This window comes from Vulpes vulpes, chromosome 5, assembly GCF_048418805.1.
Source record: "Vulpes vulpes isolate BD-2025 chromosome 5, VulVul3, whole genome shotgun sequence".
Classification (NCBI taxonomy): Eukaryota; Metazoa; Chordata; class Mammalia; order Carnivora; family Canidae; genus Vulpes; species Vulpes vulpes.
The window spans coordinates 40,665,516-40,678,427 of record NC_132784.1 but is presented as its reverse complement, the minus strand read 5'-3'; the positions used below and the strand labels follow the sequence as shown (position 1 = coordinate 40,678,427).

General features: G+C 51.9%; 1 protein-coding gene across 1 annotated transcript in view; it reads right to left on the bottom strand.

Moving 5' to 3' along the window:
* Positions 1-12,912, bottom strand: part of ONECUT2 (one cut homeobox 2) — a 61,877-nt gene that overhangs the window by 15,204 nt on the left and 33,761 nt on the right. The window lies entirely within an intron of this gene.

Here is a 12,912-nt window from a genome sequence, read left to right as displayed (position 1 = left end):
CACCCTGAAAATTCTTCATCTCTGAAATCAGGCACCGTGAAGGGAGTGATGGCTCCAGGTCCCCCCGGGGGAGCCTGGGTGGGCAGCTCCTCTTTCATTTTCAGCTTTCTAGAAGTGTTTACAGCTTAGCTGAAATGACTTTCTGGAGCCCCCCAAATTTTTAAGGTGCATGATCTTTTTTCAAAATCAAAGCTTCTTTCAAAAAAAATTGTTAACAGAATGAAAGGAGAAATGAGGGAATGATGGTATCATCCCAAATCCCCTTCTTCCAGACTTCTGAAAAATTAAGGAAAAACAAAACAAGGAGGGAAAGACTGGAAAAAAAAAAAAAAAGGTTGGTTTAGCCGATTCCAATTTGGATAGTTTGAAGTGAAGCCGGTACAAGAGGGCTGGGGCTGAGGGTGGGGGAAGCAGCCAAACCACGGAGGATACTAGTTTGGCATCACTCTCTCTGCCTCACCCTCCAAGTCCCCGGAAGGCAGGGTAGGTCTGTGTAACCCAATGGAATACTTGGGATGCCGACTGGTTCTGGTCTCAGAAGAGGCTCGTAAGGGTTAAGTAACACGGTGCATACAAATCAGGAGAACACATGTTGGAGTCACTGGAAAGCAAGCCCAGCTCACCCAGGGGTGTCGTGAGGCACCAGCAGAGCTATTCCGGGAAAGGCAAGGAGGGAACAGAGATGCTCTTGCCCGAGTCAAATCCTACTGGACGTCCCGGGCACAGGCTGGGAATACCTTTGAACTGGACCGACACCCCCCAAATCGAGCAGTCTGGGTGCTGCTCGGATGTGTGCCCGCACTTCTCAAAACCCTGGTTTGCCAGTTTTGCTTCTCGGCCCCGGGGCAGGGCATGACCTTCTGCAGGGAGCATCTCGGGCAGGGGAGCTGCTACAGCTGGAGTATCGGGGATGTCCTTCAAACTGATGGGCCTCACAAGTTAACCTGAGGACCAGCATGCAGAGAGAAGATATTGTGGACACTGGCTGTCCCCCCACCTAACCGGCTGTCCTCTCTGGTGGGTGCTTTCTGCCATAAAGGGATCACTCCTGAAATACATGGGAAGGGATGACACTTCGCTTTGGCAAACACTTTCTTCCTGATTTTTCCTTCTCTCTTTTTAAACATAAAAGTAATCATATTATCCTTGAAAATTAAATATACACTCACACCCACACACACACTGATGAAAGCAATTTGTTTCCACCTTAAAACCGTAAAGCCCATTCACTTGGACGGTGGGACTTTCTCAGGGGAGGCGAGCTTCCCTGGCAACGGAGCTCAGATGGAAAGGCTGAGATATTCCACGCCTTTCACTCCTTATGGGCTTGGCCCAATAAAGGCCGTGTCCTTGCTCATCCCTGCAAGGATCTTCCAACTGTGTTGGATTTTGTATATTTACTATATGCCCTTATCTTCAGATTTACTCTCTTGTGCAATCTCCAGTCTTCCTTGACCGTGCTTCTCACCCTAGAGAAGGCAAAAGGGGGAACCCCTGGGTGGCTCAGTAGTTGAGCCTCTGCCTTGGGCTCAGGGCATGGTCCCGGGGTCCCGGAATCGAGTCCTGCATTGGGCTCCCTGTGGGGAGCCTGCTTCTCCCTCTGCCTGTGTCTCTGCCTATCTCTCTGTATCTCTCATGAATAAATAAATAAAATATTAGAGAGAGAGAGAGAGAGAAGGCAAAGGATCCCTGGAGAACTCAAATGCAGACTCCGGGGCGGGCAGCCTGGGAGGGGCCTAAGAACCCACATCTCTAATGAGCTTCCAGGCCATGCCAATGCTGCTGGTCCACATGCCTCAGCTGACTCCCAAGCATATACCTGATAGCTAAAATATCAGAGAAGCACCTTGATGGAAAGGAGAGCTCTGGAACCAGGCATGCCTGGATTCGCAACAGGGCTCCTTCATCTTCAGGTCTTGGGACCTTGGCAAATTGCTTCACCTCTCAGAGCCTGTGTTCCTCATCTAATGGAAGTAACGATGCTGCTGCCCTCAGCAGAGCTTGAAGAGGGCATGGACAAGTGCTTCCTCCCCACCTTCCCTCTAATTGCATTTCCCTAAGAATCCTGAGGTGGGTAAGTCAGCAGAATTATTTTCATTTTAAAATGAAATAAATTGAGACCTAGACTGGGTAAGGCATTGACCTGAGGTCCCATTCCAAGTCTGCTGCAGACCCAGGGTAAGAATCCGCCCTTCCAACCCTCCCTCTTTCTCCTCTACAGAAAGGGTACCCACGCCATTGGTACATCAGAGGGGATCTGTCTGCAGGGCAGCCCTGGGGCTCCACTCCCAGGGATTCTGATTTTCATTGTGCGGGGCGGGGCTCAGGAACCTGTGCTTTTACAAACCTCCTTGGACCCTTCTGAGACATGGGAACCAGCCACTTCAGGTTCCAGAGTACTGTCCCCACCCCAGCCTCCTGCGACACCAGATACCAAGTCTTCATTGGAAGGATTCTGCGTAAACAGTGGTGCATGGTAATCTCTTGATAACAAAATCTGGGCAAATATCCTCTACAAACACTGGCGGAGGTCCTCTGTCAATTCTGCGCCTTTGGGTTAACCATACATCCCTCAAATTTCCTATCAATATTGATTGTTATTCAGAGAATGCTTTATTTGTACTTTTAATTGGGTATTTAGGCAATAGTGCTGGTTCATGTTGGCCAGTCAGATTATATTTGCTCTCTCTCTCTCTCTCACACACACACACACACACACACACACACACACACACACTTTAAGAGAAAAATGTTAGAGTCTCAATGTTCAGCAAACTGTAGAGAAAGAACAAATCAAGAGATCTGTGCATGCTTTTCCAGCAGCTTTCCAATCCACCAGATTCCACACCAACCAACGCGAAGATGTAGCTTGTGGTCTACAAACTTACAGCAAGTCCAAGAGCCCAAAATAATGAGACAGTAGGTACGTACCCTGTCCAGATTCCTTATACCAGCCAGTTGGCAGGCACCCCACACTTGTTTTTGGTGCTATAAGGCATTTATTTCTTCACATGTTTCAAAGAGACAGGTTTGCTCTCCACCCCCGACAGTTACAGAAATCACAAACACACCACTAACAGCATTCACCCCACGACTCTTACACGAGCAGTTGATCTGGAGCTGAAGGAAAATAAAGGCAAGAGGTTGGACACCTGCTTTGAAAGCCTATGCCCGAATGATGTCTGGAAGCTGGTATGAGGCATGAAGTGAGCCATCCCCACAGGCACAGCTACAGAGTAAATGGTTTTGGTGTGAACATATTACACTACAGTCAAATAGCCATTTCTAAGCAGCTAGGAAAAAGCCAGATAGCTCCCTCTGACCCAGGAACGTGTCAGAAACCCAACAGACAGCAGGTGTTCATCAGCGGTGAGGGTGGATCCAGTCTCTCCAGGGTTCCAGCCACACAAGGTACATCCTGCCTCTGGAAGGTAGGTTAGTCCAGGCTCCTGCAGCCCACATGGATCTGCTGCTTCTCCCTCTCTAGGAGAAAAGCAGGGGGAGGAGGGCACACCAGAGGTTAATGTGTGCATTCTGTGGTGGTGAGGTGGGGGTGTGGGCACAGAAAGCCCTCCTCCATCCTTGACTTCTCCTCATGGAGTACGTGGTTCTTGTGTTGGCCATGGGGGTTGGAGAATTTATTTTTATTTTAGAGACTAAGAGGCATCATTTGTTTATCTACAGTGAGGCTACCTACCCAGATTTTGGGGGCCTTTCCCCCTCTCGTTTTTTGGGCAGGAATAGTATCAGCTTATACTGGTAATGCTGGCTGCCTCCTGCCGGTCCCTGGCCTGTGACTGGCAGGTATACACAAAGAGAGGCATCTGGGATTAGTCACAAAGGGACTGTTCCTGCCTAAGAAATGCAGGGTCCTGGCTGGACAAATTTTTCAAATCACCGGCTTCCCAGGGTGAAATAATAAGAGGGAAGCTCTGGTCCAAGGCACAGGCCCTCCCTGAGATCTTAAGATGCCAGCCCACTTTTCCCCCAGAGGCCACCGTGGGTTTTTTTTTTTTTCCCCCCTCAGAGGGTTGGAAACAGGACAAAGCAAGCATCTGTCCAGGGATGTGCTGCTCCCTGTGGCTCATCTTTCTGAACCAGAAAAGCGAACTCTCCACAAGGGACCATTCCCTCTGCCTCCAACTGCAGCTCCCTGTGTGGTCAGGCTGCTCCTGGGGATCCTCAGGAACCCAGCTGCCCTCAGCTGCCCAGAGGAACTGGCCACGGCTCTGTCTGGCACCCACATATGGGCACCGCGACAGTATGTGGTCAGGGCAGGCGGCAGGTGCCTCACATCAGGAGGGGATTCAGAGTGAGATGAGACAGGCGGAGGGCTGATACCAGAGACCAGAGAAAAACATTAAGGAGGCCAAGGAGAAGCCCTGCACTGACTGTCCTGTGCCTTCCCTTTCCGCTCCTGGTGGGAGAGGAGCCCTGGTGCCACAAAGGTCGGTGACCACGCAGTTTCTCCAACAAAAAAAGATTTATTTTCACCCACCACTAACTTTCCGTACTGTGACAAAGGTCTTTTGGTACTCACACGCTAAGGGATAAAGGGTCGTTGGGAGCCAGGGCCGCTGTGGAGAGGGGAAGACCGGACACCAGGGGGAAGCAAAGTAGGAGCAGAGACAGGGCCACCATCTGCCTTATCTTCTCTTTTGGTCTTTCCTGAGAGGGCCCGTTGTCCCAGGTGAGTGACCTCAGCTGTGAGTGTGTGTGTGTGTGTGTGTATTGGGGGGTGGGTGATGGGCATAGAGCGTTAAGGGGAACAGGAGCTAGTTGGTTCTGTGAGGCAGATACAGGCCACAGTCATCCTGGACCCACACTTAACCTTGATGCCTGGTGCCACAGGTGCAGTGGCTTCAGCCCTTCAAGGCACCTGCACATCTGGTACCACAACTGGATCCTCATCACTGGGTCCTGGAGCGTGAGGGTGCTTGTCTGGCCCAGGGCTGTCAGTGTTCACATGGGGAAATGGAGGCCCAGTGAGGGGAGTGTGAGCTGAAGCTGGAGGCTGAAGCCCATCAGAACTTTCTTCCTACCACACCTTTGGGAGGAAGGTGGGGTGGAGATGTAGATTCTCATCTTACAGGTGGTGAAGGTTCAGGGACCTGCTCAGGGTGACACAACTGGCACTGGAGCTAGGACATAGGCCCAGAGGCCCCTTCCCAGCCTCCCTAGGGGGGGAAACCGTGAAGCAAGAGGAGCCCAACAGCAGGTCAGATTCCTCGGCACTTGCTGCTCTGGAGTGGGAACTTCTCATACTGGGGGTTTTGTCCCATGAATTCAGCCAAACAGCAGGGAATTCAGCCTCACAGTTTGCTACAATCAGTGCGGGAGGGTCCTCTGCGCTCCCGCACAAGGGCCTTAACTGTCAGGAAAGGAAAAGATCTCATGGAAATGAGTTGTACTCCTAAGATTTGAAATGAAAGACTTCGCAGTCTTATTTTTTCTTGAGCAACCGACAGAGGGAGAAGGTGGAAATGGATGAGGGCCTGGCAGTTCCCGCTGACCTAAGTGCGAAGCCCGGCCTGCTCTCCCTACCTGTGGGGTCACCGGGCTGCCCCGGGCCTTCCCCCTTGGTGGCGACTCGCCTGCGTGGGCCTCTCCCTCTATATTCTACCACTTTACGTGCTGTCCCAAACCAAAGGCAAGATGCAGTCTTAGTGACACCTGTTCATCCCTTCTCGGCAGATAGAATTAGGGACATCTTGGCTGTTCCTCGCAAGCTTAATATACACAATTGTGTTACTATGCACACCCCGCAATGCCTGGAAAACCCCATGTTGGGCAAGTGCCTCTTTTGGGGAGACTCACCCCACCTCCCTAGGTGGAGAGTGGACCCAGGAGCTTCTCTTCCCTCCCAGGCAAGACCCTCCAGGGTTTGACCTCTGAGACCACCTCGCAGACCCTAGGAGGCGCTCAGGAGCTACTCGCTGGCGGAAGGCAGCAAGGGCAGGCCCGGAGTGAGGTAGCAGGGCAAGCGGGGCCTGCTTCGGGCTCCGGGGCGTGCGAACATCGGCCTCCGCTCGCTGGTCCTCTTATCCCTGATATTTCGGGCTGGGTTTGTAAACCCTTGGCTCTTCTCAGCACAGTTTCTTTTTCACCAGCTTTCCGGCCTGTCCCTGTCCTCCAGAAATGCAGCAGCTCTTCCTACCTCCGCCCCAGCACCCACTTCCCCTCCCCCCCACCCCGCTCAGCGGGTTCCACCCCCGCCCAGATGGCCACGCCCCACTCAGCTGCTCCCATCCCCCCCTAACCTGGCCCCGCCCCTGCTCAGCTGGCCACGCGCCACTCTGCTAACCCCACCCCCGCTCAGCACAACCCTGTCCCGCTCAGCTGTCCCCGCCCCACTCAGTAGGTCCCCGCCCCGCTCAGCTGTCCCCGCCCCCACTCTGTGCATCCCACCCCGCTCTGCACATCCCCCCCCAGCACGGCCCCGCCCCACTCTGCACGGCCCCGCCCCACTCTGCACGGCCCCGCCCCGCTGTCCCCGCCCCCACTCTGTGCATCCCGCCCCGCTCTGCACATCCCCCCACCCAGCACGTCCCCGCCCCACTCTGCACGGCCCCGCCCCGCTCAGCTGTCCCCGCCCCCACTCTGTGCATCCCCGCCCCGCTCTGCACATCCTCCCCCAGCACGGCCCCGCCCCACTCTGCACGGCCCCGCCCCACTCTGCACGGCCCCGCCCCGCCCCGCCGTCCCCGCCCCCACTCTGTGCATCCCGCCCCGCTCTGCACATGCCCCCCCCCCCAGCACGTCCCCGCCCCACTCAAGGGCGCCCCGCCCCTCTGACTTCCCGAGTGGGCCGCGGTGGCCCTGGAGTCCTGCGGGAATGGACTTGTCCTTCCAGCCCTCCTCCCTGGAAACCGCAGGTCCTGCGCCCGGGAGATCCTTGCAGAGGCCGGCGAGGACGTGGGCTGCGGGGCTCCTGGAGAGGAGGGGAATCCTGGTTCCACCAGCAAAGCGCGACGCCGGGGGAGCCAGTTGCGAAGCGGGATCTGCGGGAAGCGCCAGCCTCAGGTGTAGCGAGGAGGAGCGGTCCGCGGGCTGCCGCCCCACCCCCCGGCTCCCACCCCAGGGCTCCCACCCCCGGGCTCCCCTCCGCACCGGCGCCTGCTCGGGCGCCTGCTCTCGCTTAATCAGATCCGTGGAAGACTTAACCCCTGCCAGACTGGCCGCCTTCTTTCCGCTTGGGAGGAGAATCCTTTTAAATGGAAAGAGTTTAAGTTCTCCGCAGCAGCCATCCTGCCCCCTATTTGGAGGAGGAGAGGCTCCCAGCGCAGGCTTGGGGGGGGGGGGGAGCAGGGGCTTGCAGGCAGCAGGTGCCCCCAAGGGGACAGCGCAGCCCCACCGCGGGAACCGAGGCAGCCTGGTTGCAAAGTTGGCCCCAACTCTTCCCTTCCCAACACCTGCACCCCCTGCAACGCGACTCCATAGCGGCTCCCAGCGCGACGCGGTGGAGTCCGCTGGCCCTTGCTGGCGACCTGGGCTGCTCGGATGACTTGCTTGAGCCAAATGAATGAGGGAGAAGTCACTGTGGCAGTTCTGAGCCCAGGCCTCGCGAAGCCATGTGCTTGTTCACGCTCTTGGACCGCTGCCTGGCGGCCACGGGACAAACCCCGGCCAGCCTGGGTCAGCGGCCCTGGTGGCCCCGGCAGCTGACTGCAGGTGCCTGAGTGAGTCCAGCTGAGACCACCCAAGCGTGGCCCCGGAGCAGCAGAACCGCCCAGCTGACCCACAGGCTCTGGAGCAAAGAGAAATGTGTATGGCTTTACGCCGTTGGTTTTGTGGTTCTGTGTTACGTTGCCTTACTGTGGTGATAGATGTAGCAGCCAAGGAAAGCCTGTGCCTTCCTGCCCAGGGAAAGTCAGATGCAGGATAAAAGGCCTCCGCTTGACAACTGAGCCCTGGTTATCAGCTGCGTGACCTTGGGTCTCCTTTCCCTCATCTATAAAATGGGGATACTATGCTCCCCACTCCAGACATCAAGGCCAGCTGTAACCCTTGGCACACAGGAGGCGCTTAGTACATGTAAATATTTTCTCCCTTCATAGAGAAAGAAGGAAAAAGGTGTATAAGAAGGTAAGGTTAGGGGCACCTGGGTGGCTCAGTCAGTTAAGTGTCCAACTTTTTTTTTTTTTAAAGACTCCATTTATCTATTCATTCATGAATGACACAGAGAAAGAGGCAGAGACACAGGCAGAGGGAGAAGTAGGCTCCCCGCAGGGAGCCCGACCTGGGACTCGATCCCGGGACCCTGGGACCACAACCCGAGCCAAAGGCAGACGCCCAACCACTGAGCCACCCAGGCGCCCAAGTGTCCTACTCTTGATTTCTGCTCAGGTCATGACCTAAGGGTCATGAGATCGAGCCCAGGGTCGGGCTCTGCACTCAGCTTGGAGTCTCCTTAAAACTCTCTCTCTCCCACTGCCTCTCTCCACCCCACATGCTCTCTCTCTCCTTTTCTCTCAAAAATGAATAAATAAGTCTTTAAAAAATAAGGTCAGATTAGGAATTCATAATCTGAAATGGTTTTCCAAGATTTACTCAATGGTAGATGAACTGCCTAGAGGGCTAATGGCAAATAAAAGGTTAAGGAGATTTGTTTTCAGTGTGAAGTTGTCTCATAGCCAATTCCCAGCCTTGTAGAAAAGGTAAGACCATGATGTGTTTTCATATATGTGTCAGAGATCCTAATAGGCTTGGGACCCCTGGTGTTTCCTAACATCACTAATTTATGTCCAAATACATTCTACATGTGATGGGTATTGTAGCCCCTCATAAATAATGCAGAAGGACCATATTCTCCTTGCATCCAGTAAATACTTCCCCTGAATAGTTCAATGGGATATTGCCAGGGCATAGGGGGGAGATAGGGGGGAAGCATGGGGGTGTGCACTCGTCAGCAGTCACTTGACCTCCAAGTATACGGGTTTGGAAAATATGCTAAGGAGAATCACTGCCATCTTGCAGTTGGAGAGCTTGAAGCTGTCCTCTTACAAGGGCTTGTGCCTGGGATGCCTGGATGGCTCAGCGGTTGAGCTCTGCTTTCATCTCAGGGCGTGATCCTGGAGCTCAGGGATCGAGTCCCACATCAGGCTTCCTGAGGGGAGACTGCTTCTCCCTCTGCCTATGTCTCTGCCTCTCTCTCTCTCTCTCTATCTCTGTGTCTCTAATGTATTAATAAATAAAATCTTTAAAAAACAACAACAACAAGGGCTTCTGCAAAGTGGGAGACTCTCTCCAGCAAAGAGGGCACACGTACCAGGGCTGGAGCTGTGCTGGAAAGACAAGCTGGGTTGTACTGGAAAAACCAATTACAAGTAAGTTCATATTTGTAGCTCCAACCTTGTTCCAAGAAACCAATGGGGTTTTTTTTGTTTTGTTTTTTTGTTTTTTATGTTTTTATTTGAATTCCTAGAGTTACTTAACATACAGTGTACTATTAATTTCAGGTATACAGTATAATGAGTGATTCAGCACTTTCATACATCACTCAGTGCTCCTCACAACTAGTGCCCTCCTTCATCCCCATCACCTGTTCCTCCCATCCACCACCCCTCCGGTGACCATCAGTTCATTCCCCAGTGTTAAGAGCCTGTTTCTTGGTTTTCCTCTTTCTCTTTTTTTGTCCCCTTGCTCCTTTGTTTTGTTTCTTAAATTCCACATATGAGTGAAATCAGACACATGAAAAAGATACTCAACATCACTGACCATCAGGGAAATGCAAATCAAAACTACAATGAGATATCACCTCACAAGAGTCAGAATGGCTAAAATCAACAACACAGGAAACAACAGGTGTTGGCGAGGATGCAGAGAAAGGGGAATCCTCGTGTACCATTGGTGGGAATGCAAGCTGGTACAGCCACTTCGGAAAACAGTATGGAGGCTCCTCCAAAATAAAACTACCCTAAAGCTACTAGTTGCACTACCAGGTATTTACCTAAAGGACACAAAAACACTCAATTCCAAAGGTACATGCGTCTCTGTGTTTATACCAGCATTATCTACCATAGCCAAATTATAAAAACAGCCCAAGTGTCCACTGACTGGTGAATGGATAAAGATGATGTGTGAGGTGTGTGTGTGTGTATGTATACGTATATATATTCCATTATATATATAAAATGGAATATTACTCAGCCATAAAAATAATGAAATCTTGCATTTGCAATGACATTGATGGTGCTAGAGAGTACATGCTAAGTGAAATAAGTCCATCACAGAAACCTACGGGGTGCAGGTAAGAAGGGAAATAAACTTTTCCTTCCCTGCTCCAAAGAAGTGGTCCTTTGGTACTGACAAAAGAACAAGGCCACAGAAGAGGTGACAGTGCCTAGGAGGGCACCCTGTCTCTGGAACTAATCTGCATATCCAAGAGCCTTTAAAACAGTAACAGGATCCCCTGCATTCAAATAGGGAAGCAAGACTAGAAGAGTTACATACTCTGACAGTACACAATGTCCCGAAAGCCATCAATGCTGGTAAGTCTTAGCAATGCAGGCTTCTCAGGCAGCAAAAGAGTATGTGCTGGCGTATTGCTATGGGGACAGGGAGAGGAGGGGTCTGACACACAGACTTAGGGCTCCCGCTCTAAGCATTGGCCCCTGAGGGTCAGGGGTGGCTGGGCACTGATCATCCACCTGGAAGGTGGGAGGGCTTGATGAAGGGGGAGTGGCTGCAAGGGCCAGGATCTTATCAAATCCTTTCATTATCTTCTGCTAAAATTTGGAAACTATAAATAGTCTGCAGTTAAATGCTTGCAGTTTTCCCTGACCTTGGTCCAGATTACTGTGGAGCCACTATGGTGAACTTAGCCCCCGAGAGCTAAACTCTAACTTCACTCTGGTTTCTGCAAATGTCCCTGGCCTGAATCAGATGGGAAACTTAATGGCTTTGTCTCCAGGTTGGGAGCTGGCTTTCCTCACGGATCAGATGCCAATCCACTTAGGCAGTGGAGCCAGTGACATCCAGACCCACATCCATTTGAGAGGCCAAGAGCAGAGACAGGGAGGATACACCACGCAAATGGACTTGGAATCATTCTGGGTTGTTGGGTTTTATCTTTCCTCCATTCCCTTTGAACTGCGAGTGCAGACGAAACTCTGGCGTGAAAATCCTCTAAACCATTTGGCAAATTATCCTGAAAAGCCAAGGCACTCCGGGTTGAACGGCTTCGTGGAAGCAAGAGAGCCACTGCCTGGCTTCTTAGATCAAAGATGAGCTGGGGGTGGGGAAGTAGGTGGGAAAGGGAGAGAGAGAGAGAGAAAGGAGAGAGGAGGGAGAAGAATCAAGAAAGTATGGGGGCCAGGCACACATGAGCACACGCACACGCCCCTCATTCTGGAGACTCTGGAAGGGGCCGTGTCTAAAGTGCAGAGATGTCAGCAGCCCCAGGAGGCTGGTGGTTGCCCCTGAGTGCTCGAGCCACACCTCGGGCTTCGCTCCTGATGTGGGGCAATTCCTGCCCATCTGGGTATCCTGCAGTCCCCTCTTCTCATCTGGAAATGTGGATAATAAATGATAAACTCTGCTCCTCCTCTATATCCTGCCCCTGCCTTTGCTCGGGCGTTGGGAGGATTGTGAGCAGGTTGGTCAGGACAAATGTTAGAGCTACTCCCCGATGTCCACTTATTGTTAAATGAAAGGCAGCCAGCAAGCCACCATTCTCAGTTCCCTGCACCTCAAAGACATTCTCTGAAGAAAACAAGTTTTATTTCCTGTCTTTATTTTTATCTTTAATACAAAGGCACTGGAGGGAACTCAGGAAATGGGAGCCCTTGGATGCCTGACAACTTTTATAGGCAGAGGTAGAGCCAGAAAAAGGCCCAGGTGGCCCCAGAAGGTGAATCTTCCAAAGGAGGGCACTGGCCCTCGGCACCTTATGCCGCCCCACACCCCCTCAGCAGGCTCTGCCCCTGGCCGGAGCTTGCACACCCAGTGTGGATGTGCCTCCACCCTTTACTTTCCTTTCAGCAAAAACTCTGAGTGCAAAAGGGACAAGTTTCTAATAGCAGGTGTTCAGGACAGCTGGTAAAGCCATTGAGTCCCAGAATGGCTGAACTTGAGAGACCATTTGGTCCAATCTTTTATCCTGGATACAGGACTCTTGAGGCTCTTAGGGGTGCCATGAGTAATCTCAGACTGACCACAGCTAGTCCATGACCGAGCTCTGAGAACCCAGATACTCTTACTTCTACTCCGGTAGGGCTTTTATTTCCTATCTGGTGATTAGAATAAGTCTTTTGGGGTATTCAGTCTTTGAAATGACAATTTCTTGTTATTAATTCTGCCTATAATGAAGTCTGGCAAAGAAAGATCTTTAATTCTGTGGCATAGCTGCATTCCTTGCAAGCTATCCAGGAAGTTGTGAGTTGCTAAAACAAATACTTAATTCTGGATAGAAATGTCTGCCTTAAAATGGTGAAGGGAGCCAATGTAGCCTCTCCTAACATCCCACTAAAATCATCTCAAAAACCTAGAATAGGAGAGAAAACTCACCATACTGAAAGCGAGGACTGCGGTCAACATGTATAGAGGGCACTCCTGAGGAATTTTCACCTAAACACAAGGCCAATGGAACTAGGCTGAAAAGTAAGATCTGAATTGAAAAAAAAAAAAAAAAAAAAAAAAAACTTGACTCCTCCAAATTCAAATTAAGGGGCCAGCACTTGTCTTGGCAGATATCTTCCGAAACAGCCAGAGTGCCTTCCACTCCCTTCAACCTACTAATTGAGAACTGCAACTCTCAGAAAACAATTAGGAAACAGAAATTGGGGATGGGAAGTGGAAGAGAGACACCAGCAGGGGTAGATCACAGCGTGGAAGGCTGCGTTACTGAAGAGTGCTCTCCGCAGACACAGGACAAGAGGAGGCTGTGGTGTGCAGGATATGGGGACGGATGCA